This window comes from Egretta garzetta, unplaced genomic scaffold (assembly GCF_000687185.1).
Source record: "Egretta garzetta isolate BGI_Z169 unplaced genomic scaffold, ASM68718v1 scaffold188, whole genome shotgun sequence".
In the NCBI taxonomy this organism is placed as follows: domain Eukaryota; kingdom Metazoa; phylum Chordata; class Aves; order Pelecaniformes; family Ardeidae; genus Egretta; species Egretta garzetta.
This window is the reverse complement of record NW_009260622.1, coordinates 2,326,777-2,335,828: the sequence shown is the minus strand read 5'-3', so window position 1 is coordinate 2,335,828 and position 9,052 is coordinate 2,326,777.

The following is a 9,052-nucleotide window of genomic DNA, read 5'->3' as shown; positions in this document are numbered from 1 at the left end:
GGTGGCTTGTATCTATTATAGCTGTATCTTATTGCTTTCTGTGTCTTTCCTCCCTGCGTTCTGTAAACTGCTATCATCTGATGATACTGAGGCTCATTAAAGTTACTCACGATGCTAAAGAGACTACGGGAAGTGTGGAAGCATCCTTAGCTCTAGGTGGCTATAGAAAAGCAAAACTACTCAGTATATGAGGAAAAGTAATCCAGATCAACCCTTCCATTCCCGTTTTGGGAAACTCTTAAAATGGATAGGTCAAAGAGGAAGAAAAAACTTGCAGGGAGGACTGTGTACTGGAAAGAACAGGTCATTTTTAATACACATCCCTATCTGACAAAGATGAAAAGTAATAAAGTTTTAAGGACCTTTCTGGCTCTGCCTGCATCTCTCTCAAAAGACTCATTTAATTGAGAAGCCTGTTGTGCTTGGGTTTATGCATGAAAAAGAGGAAAGGGGCAATTTTGCACAAGGCCTAATATTCCAGCACGATGTAATTGGAACTCCTTCTAGTTGCTGTTCATATAACATTAAGACCTACTTATCTTAAACTGTAGTAAATCTCATTCAATATTGCTTTCATAACTTAAAAAATGCTGTTAAATATTCCCAAAGCAACTTTGCTGAAGTGATATTTGGTCTGTTTATGTGGAATCAGTGCAGAATTTCTGTTGAAGAAGGTACAGCACACAGTTCTTGTTTTTAATGAAAATAGTGAAATTCTCTGGGATACCTTAATAGCAAAGATTTTTTTCTGGTGAAACTCTGCTTAGAGGAGATTGGAATGAAAATCTGCACGTTGGTGCAGTTTGGTGTATGCAGACAAGAAGCCTATTTCTATCACTCACCCTCCACTTGGACAGGAGTAATTTTTTTTGTGGTAGAAAGATTTTGCTCTGAATATTCCATATATAAATAATTTTGTGTGAATTACACTGGGAATCACCACCACAATTCATAAGGCCTGCAATTTTCATTGTACATACAGGAAGAACTCATTTACTTCCCGCAGCTTGAGTGGACTTCACAGAAAAGCGCTGGATCTTTTCATGGTGTACAGTTTTTTATCAAAGAAACATAACCTTATGCTGGCTAGTATATTGGTCTACCAAAATTAATTTTTTTATGTGTCTTTCAGCCATGTCATAACATTTATAAGCACAGTACAAGTAGCATTAAATTAACATGTGAAAGGTGAAAGAAGCTAAGTAGTTATATTGATCATCTGTAGCATTAAATGATAAAAAAATTAAAAGCTTTCCAGTGCTTTTGATTAGCTGCATGGTTCCTGCTCGTATATGTATGCTTTGTCAGGAAGTGGAATAATATTTCTTCATGCATAGCACCTTCCTTCCAAGGTTTTCTAACTAATGCTATGTACTCCTCAGAATAACTCTGGTGAAGTAGAACATTTTTTTCCCCATTTTCCAGAAGGGCCAATTGAAGCCAGGACGTATTAGCTGATTTGCTTAAGGTCAAATGGGATTTGCTCCCAATTCCCAACTCCAGGTGCTACATCACATTTCCATCGTCAGCGCACTTCCAGGGGAGAAAGCTGGGCTGGAAGCTCAAGGCATCCACATCCCAGCATCCCAGCCGGGGCACCGGGGGATCGGCCGTGGAGGAGAGCTGGAAAGGCAGTTTCATCCCTTCTGTGCATCTCCCCGTGGAGGAGGAGGTGGCACTTGCTCATGTCCAGGAGCTCCCAAAAGTGGGAAGACTCGCAGTCAAAGAAAGCAGAGCTCTGCTAACTCTGTTACCAAGCCAAGGGAGCTTTACTAGGCAGTAGTTAGCTAAGTTTCAGGACCAGAAAATTTAGTTATGGTTATTTTTCCCCCCATATACTGTCCTACGTTTCTTTGTCAGACCTGGGCTCTAGCTTTGTATTTGTGACAGTATATATAATGCATTACCCTGAGAAATACAAAAAACCTGGTCTAGTTGTAACTAAACAGGACACACATGTTTTCCTCCACCCAGACTGCCAGCAGTGGTTGGAAATCTCTGGTAATAAAGTTTGAGAGTCTGATTTTTGTAAGTAAGTCAGCTTCTAACTTTAAGGGACTAAATCCTTATGTGGGCATCTAAAGAGAGACCTGAATTTTCAAAAGCTTTTAACACCAAGCATTTACCATGGACCTTCCTCGGTTCCCTCTCTGGTGTAAACAGGAATTGTTAAGCCTCGATCAAGGGCAGCGTTGTTTTTCTAAAGTGGGGATGTATGTATTGCCTATAGAAGAAATATGATGCAAGTAATAGCCTATGGATTCATTAAGGATTGTTTATGTTTATTTTCACACCATATTACCTTTCAGGAATGGTCGTTTCAGCCATTATATTGACAGGAACTCAGAATAAATCTTAGGTAATACAGGGCTAATCTGCCATACCTGGGAGACCACCTGCTACCCTCTCAAACAGAGGCCAGATCGTTCGGTGCCGAATCACCAGGTAGGGCTTTCTTCTCTGGAGCTGGGGACTTGGGAAGCTCTCCCATGGCTCCTTTTCATGTGGAAATTAATGCTTGCCTCTATTTCTGAATAGTAGGTTATTAGAGTTCGTAGGCAAATTCCCAGGATGGGAATTTGTCTCTCTTTGATAATTGATATAATAATACATATTTTTAGTGGTCCAAAGTCCTTGAGCTTGAGTCTTGTTTACGTAATTTATGTTTATTTCTTACTGTTATTAACTGTAATTTAGATGTTGACGCCTTTCATTGCCTTAGATTGAAGGGAGTGTCTCTATCCCATTGCCCCTCCACAAACAATGCCCTTTTAGGGTTCCTTATCCTGTATCCTTGCCCAGACATTTCCTAGCCTGTCAAATACTGTCATTTTATTCCTTACAGATCATTCACAGTACGTCTCCTGTTGCACACACAAATAAGGAACAAATGCAATCAGGATGCATCATCGTTTAGCATAACAAATAAAAGCCGATCTGTGCAGATTTCCCTTAAAGCATCTCTTAATATGTATTGTCAAAATGTCTGAAGATGTCTTTTACTCATAAGCATTTAATTATTTGTGACAATTAAACTAATATTCAGAGCAGGAAAAAAAATGAGGGTATTAAATATTTCCTCTTGTCAAAAGCTAACAAAACGTCACCTGGCATAGCAAATTCCTTCAATTTTGTACCTTATAAACAAAAAAGCATTTGGACAAAATTATGGGGCCTCCTTTCACAATTTGGATCCACAAATGGATTTCATATTATATTTGAGGAAATTGTGTTTTAAAGACCAGACGAAAATTTAAGGGCATGTCATTGAAGGGTGTGTCAATAATGAGCAGCTGGATACTCAAGGATTAAAAAGGAGTTCCTATCAATTTTTAAGTCTGCACTGAAGTTTAAGGCCAAGGGCCCCTCTGACTGAATCAAAGACTCAGGCATGGGTTTTGTAGCCTCAGCCAGTTATTGTTTTACTTGTGCATGAGAAAAAACAGCTCAAATAACACAGACCAAGTCATCAACCTTTTCTGCGTTCAGAATTACAGATTTTTTTGTTGCTTTATCTGATGATTCCTCTAGCTGGATGGGTTGTTTGAACCGGAGAGGCAACGTGCTGTAGATGGGGCAGAACATACAGCCAACATTGCTGCCCGGGGCTCAGTGCCTTTACCTGCCTGGCAGCCCTTTAATGCAGTAAAAGTTCAGCTATGTGATAATGAAAAGGGGGGAAAAAAAGCAGGGAAGAGCTTGAAAAGATCAGAAAACCAATGGAGGCCTTGAGAACACTGTTGTATGGATGCTGGAGTACTGCATAGCCCCAGGCATGGCAACAATAACGTCTGTATTATGGGCGCAACAGTTCCTATAGTCCAGATTGTTTGGGTTTTTCTGTTGAGGGGCTTGATTTCTACTGATTCTAATGTTTCCAGTTCTGAGCTGCTCAGAGCAATCATTTCCATTATCAAAATCTGTGTTTACTTTCTTAAAATGCTCTTCCTGAAATTTAGGGTAGGATGTTATTTGGCAAAAAATTAAGACATACATCAGGGTTTATTTCATTGCTGTGGGACCACTGTGCTTTCTGGCAGTGACGTGAACATTTTTCAGAGATATCTTCTGCTTTCCCTGAGAAAATCCACCCAAATTTGTCTGACTTATAAAATCTAAAAGTTGCTGTTGCCAAAGAATTTTTAGAAGGTGACACAGCATTCTCCGACGTGCCATCTCCACCACGCATGCTCTGTTCTCGGTTTCTCTTTTTCAATTACATTCCCTTAAAATACGTTTTAGCTGGGGATAAGTAGGACAATTGCTTTCCCTGCTGCAGGGACAGCGATGGGTCTGAGCAGTCAAGGAAGAATGAGGAAATGGTCTGTATTGCGTGTTTAGCTGGAGCCCAGGCCCCAAGGTGGGAAGCAGGGAAATTTAGGAAGCAGAATGTGGACAAGCAGGGGTAGGGACAGGAACAAAGCACATAAAATCATCAAATATTTGTAGAAAACTGTGGTAGAAATGTATACTCGACTCCATCGCCTGGTCAGTGTAGAGCATGATATTCAGCATTAGCTCTTGCAGCGAATGCATCTAAGAGTTTCTGTCTAGATTAAGACCTGGGTGGAAATGCGGGTGGTTCCACATGTGCAGTTCCTAGCTTTCCTCAGCTTGCTTTTTCAAAAGCCTGGCTGGGCCCTGGCTTCGTCGCAGGCCAGGGATGGATGTGTGCAGGAAATTAATCTGCCTCAGCTGGGGAAAAAGGTACCATCTGTAGGGCCACCGCTGGGCTTGTGGTGGGGGGGCCGGGCCTGAGGAGCCTCCGGGCTGCGGCGGGGCCTGGCCGGTTGCTTCTGTGGTGGGCGCTCAGCCCCAGGGGACCTTCTTCTGTGTGGAAAAAGTAGAAAACTTCACTTAAAATTTGCCAGAGTTGTGCCTCCCCGTCTGTTAAGTGGCAGTGGCCACGTCCCATCCCTGAGGCGCTGTGCAGGCAGTTCAGGGGTGGCCGCGAGGCCGGTGCGAAACGCCATCGAAACGAGGAAAATTCTGATTCCCAGCTAGGAGTCTGGAGGAGACGCGGGCCGCGAGGCTCGGGGCCGCACCTTGGGCAGCGACAATTGAACAGTCGTGTTGAAGAGTTCGGGCAGCATGCTGGGAGGTTTGTGGAAGCCATATAGAATGCGTAATAATATATATCTATAGGGCAGTTGGGAGGTATCGGTGTGGCACGCTGTGGGAGCTGCCTGGTCGGTCAGCGGGCTGGGGGGGCGCAGGCCTGGGGGGGCACGGTGCCACAGGTAGGCCGGAACAAAGCGTGGAAATTACTGGCAGTTGAGAAGCTCTTGTACGAAAGCAAGCAGCTCGGAGAAAATACAAAGAATAATGCCAGGAGTTTCAACCACAGATATCTGTTTAGATAAAAAGGGCCTGTTAGTCTGAGATCTCTTCTCATGCCGGAACATGCAAATTGCAAAGGGCTGATCCCCATGTCGCCGTGTAACTGCCATTTACTTCAGCAGGTGCTGGGCCCTTGCCACTCTGACTTCTGTTTTACTTGGGGCAGGGGTTTTTATTTTATTTCATTTGCTGCCCCATGGGAGATTTTTTCATAAAAACTGAATCTTTCTATCTGGAAGCCAGTGACAAAACTTGGAAGCAGGATCAGCAAGAGTGGAGCAGGTCACTTTCAGGATATTGTACAGTTTTGTGTCACCTCCCAAATTTGTACATTAAATAACTAAAATCCTGAGAATGTTAATCTAGAAAACAGTCACCCTTGCATTACTCTTTCATTGTTTCTGTGAATGTGTTGGAGATTGTATAAACTTGTGATTCAGGTTAAACAGAGGTAAATCATTTGGAGAAATATTTGCGGAGGGGGTAGAGGGCTGTTATGATGCCATCAACATCTGGGTTTCCACTTGTTTGGATTAGGGACATTTTACCTTAATCATTCCCAAACATCTCTGCTAAAATCCCTTCTTTCATTTTTTATCACCTGTGAGGTACAGCCAGGCAGGTTTTCAGTTTGTGTGTGTGTTAGGGTAAAGTGCTAAAATTTATTGTTAGAGTGAGTATACAAACAGTCACATTTTTATATTTGTTCTCTTTCATTATAATTGTTTGGAAACATTTTGACTCAGTTAAAAAGCTTTATTTGCAATGTACAAAGTATGGACAGGGGAACAAGGGAGTGATTTTGAGTTTCTCCAAGGAAATAAGCATCTCTTAGCCATCATCCTACAACTGGGGAAGTTCTAATACATGACATCCATATAATTTAACCTAATAATTTTTTTTTACAGTGATGTAATGGGGAAAGTGACCTGGACTTTGTAAAAGTTCCCCTACTTACTACAGATTCCCAAGGGCAATGTAACATTCTAGACAGTGTTTTATATGCCCTGATTAAAATGTAACATATTTTTGCATTTCCTGTGCGGTGACCTGTTAGTGCTCATAGACAGAACACTTAAAGAACAGTTACAAGGAGACATTTCCAAATGTGCCTAATACGCGCGAGTTTTTATAACATTCTTATTTCATTTGAAATTACAGCTACAGCAGGAACCATTCAGACGGCACATTGATTTAACTTTTTAATCCACTGTTTTGCTACGTCAAGTAAAATAAATGTTTGTTTTTAGCTCCGTTTTTTTGCATCACTAAAACTCGTAACTACTTGCTTTAAGCTTGGGATTCTAAAGGGAGCTACATTATCTGAGATTTAAAGCTTGCTTTTTGTAGCTGCTTTCTCACAACTCCCCCAAGAAAAAAAATATACAAAAGTACAACTTTAGCAAAAAGGGCTTTTATATCTCTATCAATTATAGAAACACCAGCTGCAGTAGATTACAAATGTGTTTGGCTGATTGTGATGTTGTGTGGGGAAAACTGTCACAAGGAGCTGGATTCTGTTTTCCCCGACACTGCCGGGATGTTGCACAGCTCCCAGGGCTACAGCCGGCACTTCTGTCAAAGCTGGAGTGGGCAAGAGCAGGATCCGGCTCTGAGATTGCCAAATTGCATACTGCCAAATCTAGCTCTGTACTTGAGTGCATGTCCTGGCGCTAGGAAAAAAGATGGAGCTGTTGAATGTGAACTCAAGTGCTAGCCATGTGTCATTGTGTATGCACGTGTTTTTCTGTGAGCTGAAGCAAAAGCCACACCAATATGTCTGTAACCTAGGCCAGAAACTTCTGGGCAGAATCGCTCTGGTTATTGTTCTTTATTTTTTATATCCAAGATACTTGTTTACTTTTACTTTCTTGAAGAACAAAGTGGGGAGAAAAGGTGCCACAGAACAAAAATTGTTTGACCAGCCCATAAAGGTAAAGTAGCTGGAACTCACAAAGAAGAGAAATATGATATCAGCACAGCAATGCAAGATGGGCAATTTAGCATTTTTGGTGGTGTTGAGCTCAGGAAAAATTAATGTATCAAAGTGTGTGCGGGTCATATCACTCCACTAATATCCTGGGGTAAAAGGGTAGCAGCGTGAGAGCTTTCAGTTGGTTGCATCTTGGTTACTCTTTCATTTATCTTACTGTGCTCTGGGTCGCTCTGGGAGGACGTGGTTGGGCCCTGGTTTATTTTAAAAGGGAGAAACTGACATAGCAAAGTTCTGTGTATACTTTACAGCGAAAATGCAATTTTCTATTTTCATTTAATCCCAGGAATGCTGGCATTTTCCAAGCTGTCAAACAAAGGAGTGCACTGGAGGACAGTTAGATGTGTCTGCCTAGTTCATCTATCTAATCTACCTCATTTCTAATGTGCCCATCACCACGGTGTCTGGGCGGAAAGTATCTGCCCTCATTTTGCTTTTTGTCTTTATTGGCTGTGGTAACTTAATTGAGTCCTAAGAGCTTTCACATTCATCTGCAAAAATAATAACAAAAACATTATCAGAATAATGATTCATTTTTGTACTCTTACTCAGAATTTCCCCTTTCTCTTTTGAGTGTATTTGGCTAGTTGATTATTCTTGCCTTATCTAGAAGAGTTTACATTTCAGAGGTGGTATATTAAATTGGAGTTTTACCTGAGTCAGCAGTGACTCAAAACTTCATTTGGCTTCTAAAGTGAATTCACTCACGTCTTCTAACTTCCTTCTGCTTTTCTCTGCAGAAGCTGACTTCATTTGCTAAGCCACCCAGTTTAGCAGCTGCATCTGTTCTGTGACCCTTGGCCATATAAAACATAGGTAAAGGTAATAAAAAGTAATAGAAATTGTGGCTTCAAAAATTACATCTTCATTTGGAATCCCTGGTTTCTGTTAAATTTAATTCTCTCTCTGCCATTTAGGTAAAAATGCATCGTAAGACATAAGTGAGCAGTTTTCCAAAAGCAGAGGCCTGAGGTCTGTGCTAAGGGAAAAAAAAATCCCGCTGTTGATTAGCTGTATCTGTGCACATGGTTATCACGATCTGCATGCACACGTGGGGAGAATGTGCTGCAATGGGGCACTGTGGTGCTGCCAGCATGCACAGTCATCCCATCAGTGTGAGTGGTCATGGTAATTTTAGAAACGTGTCTGCCAGGCATGCAGTGGCATCTGCACGCTTGTGTGCCACCTTCTGCTTTTGAAAAATGTGGCCGAAGTAGTAATCAGTCTGCAGAAGTCAATAAACTCTCGTGTTGAAGAGGCTGAGTAACCATCACTGAAAATGCTGCAAATGTAGCTTTCTCAGCTAAAATTGAATTTGATCTCAGCTGTACAGTTACATTCAGCCCCTTTTCTACTCCTCTCCTACGTGTGTTGAAAGCATCTTTATAAACCTACCCCTCAAAGATAATTTCATTGAGAGCCAGACGTTTCATACGTGACAGTGATTTCTAATCCCATCTGGACTGGCAGATCGCAGATTCCCAGCCTGTGGCCTCAGCATGTAACGTGAGTTCACACAAACAGAGTAAACCATCACTCTGGCTGTTCAGTTAGTCTTGGAGTGATCGAGTAAGAGATAGATTACTCTTTGCAAGATTTAATTTCATCTTCCGGGTATTTGCAGAGGACCAAAGTATGGACATGATTACATTTCACAGATTTTTGTGTGATTTAGGACAAAAATTATTAGCAGAGCTGGCTCAGCAAGGAATTTCTGAT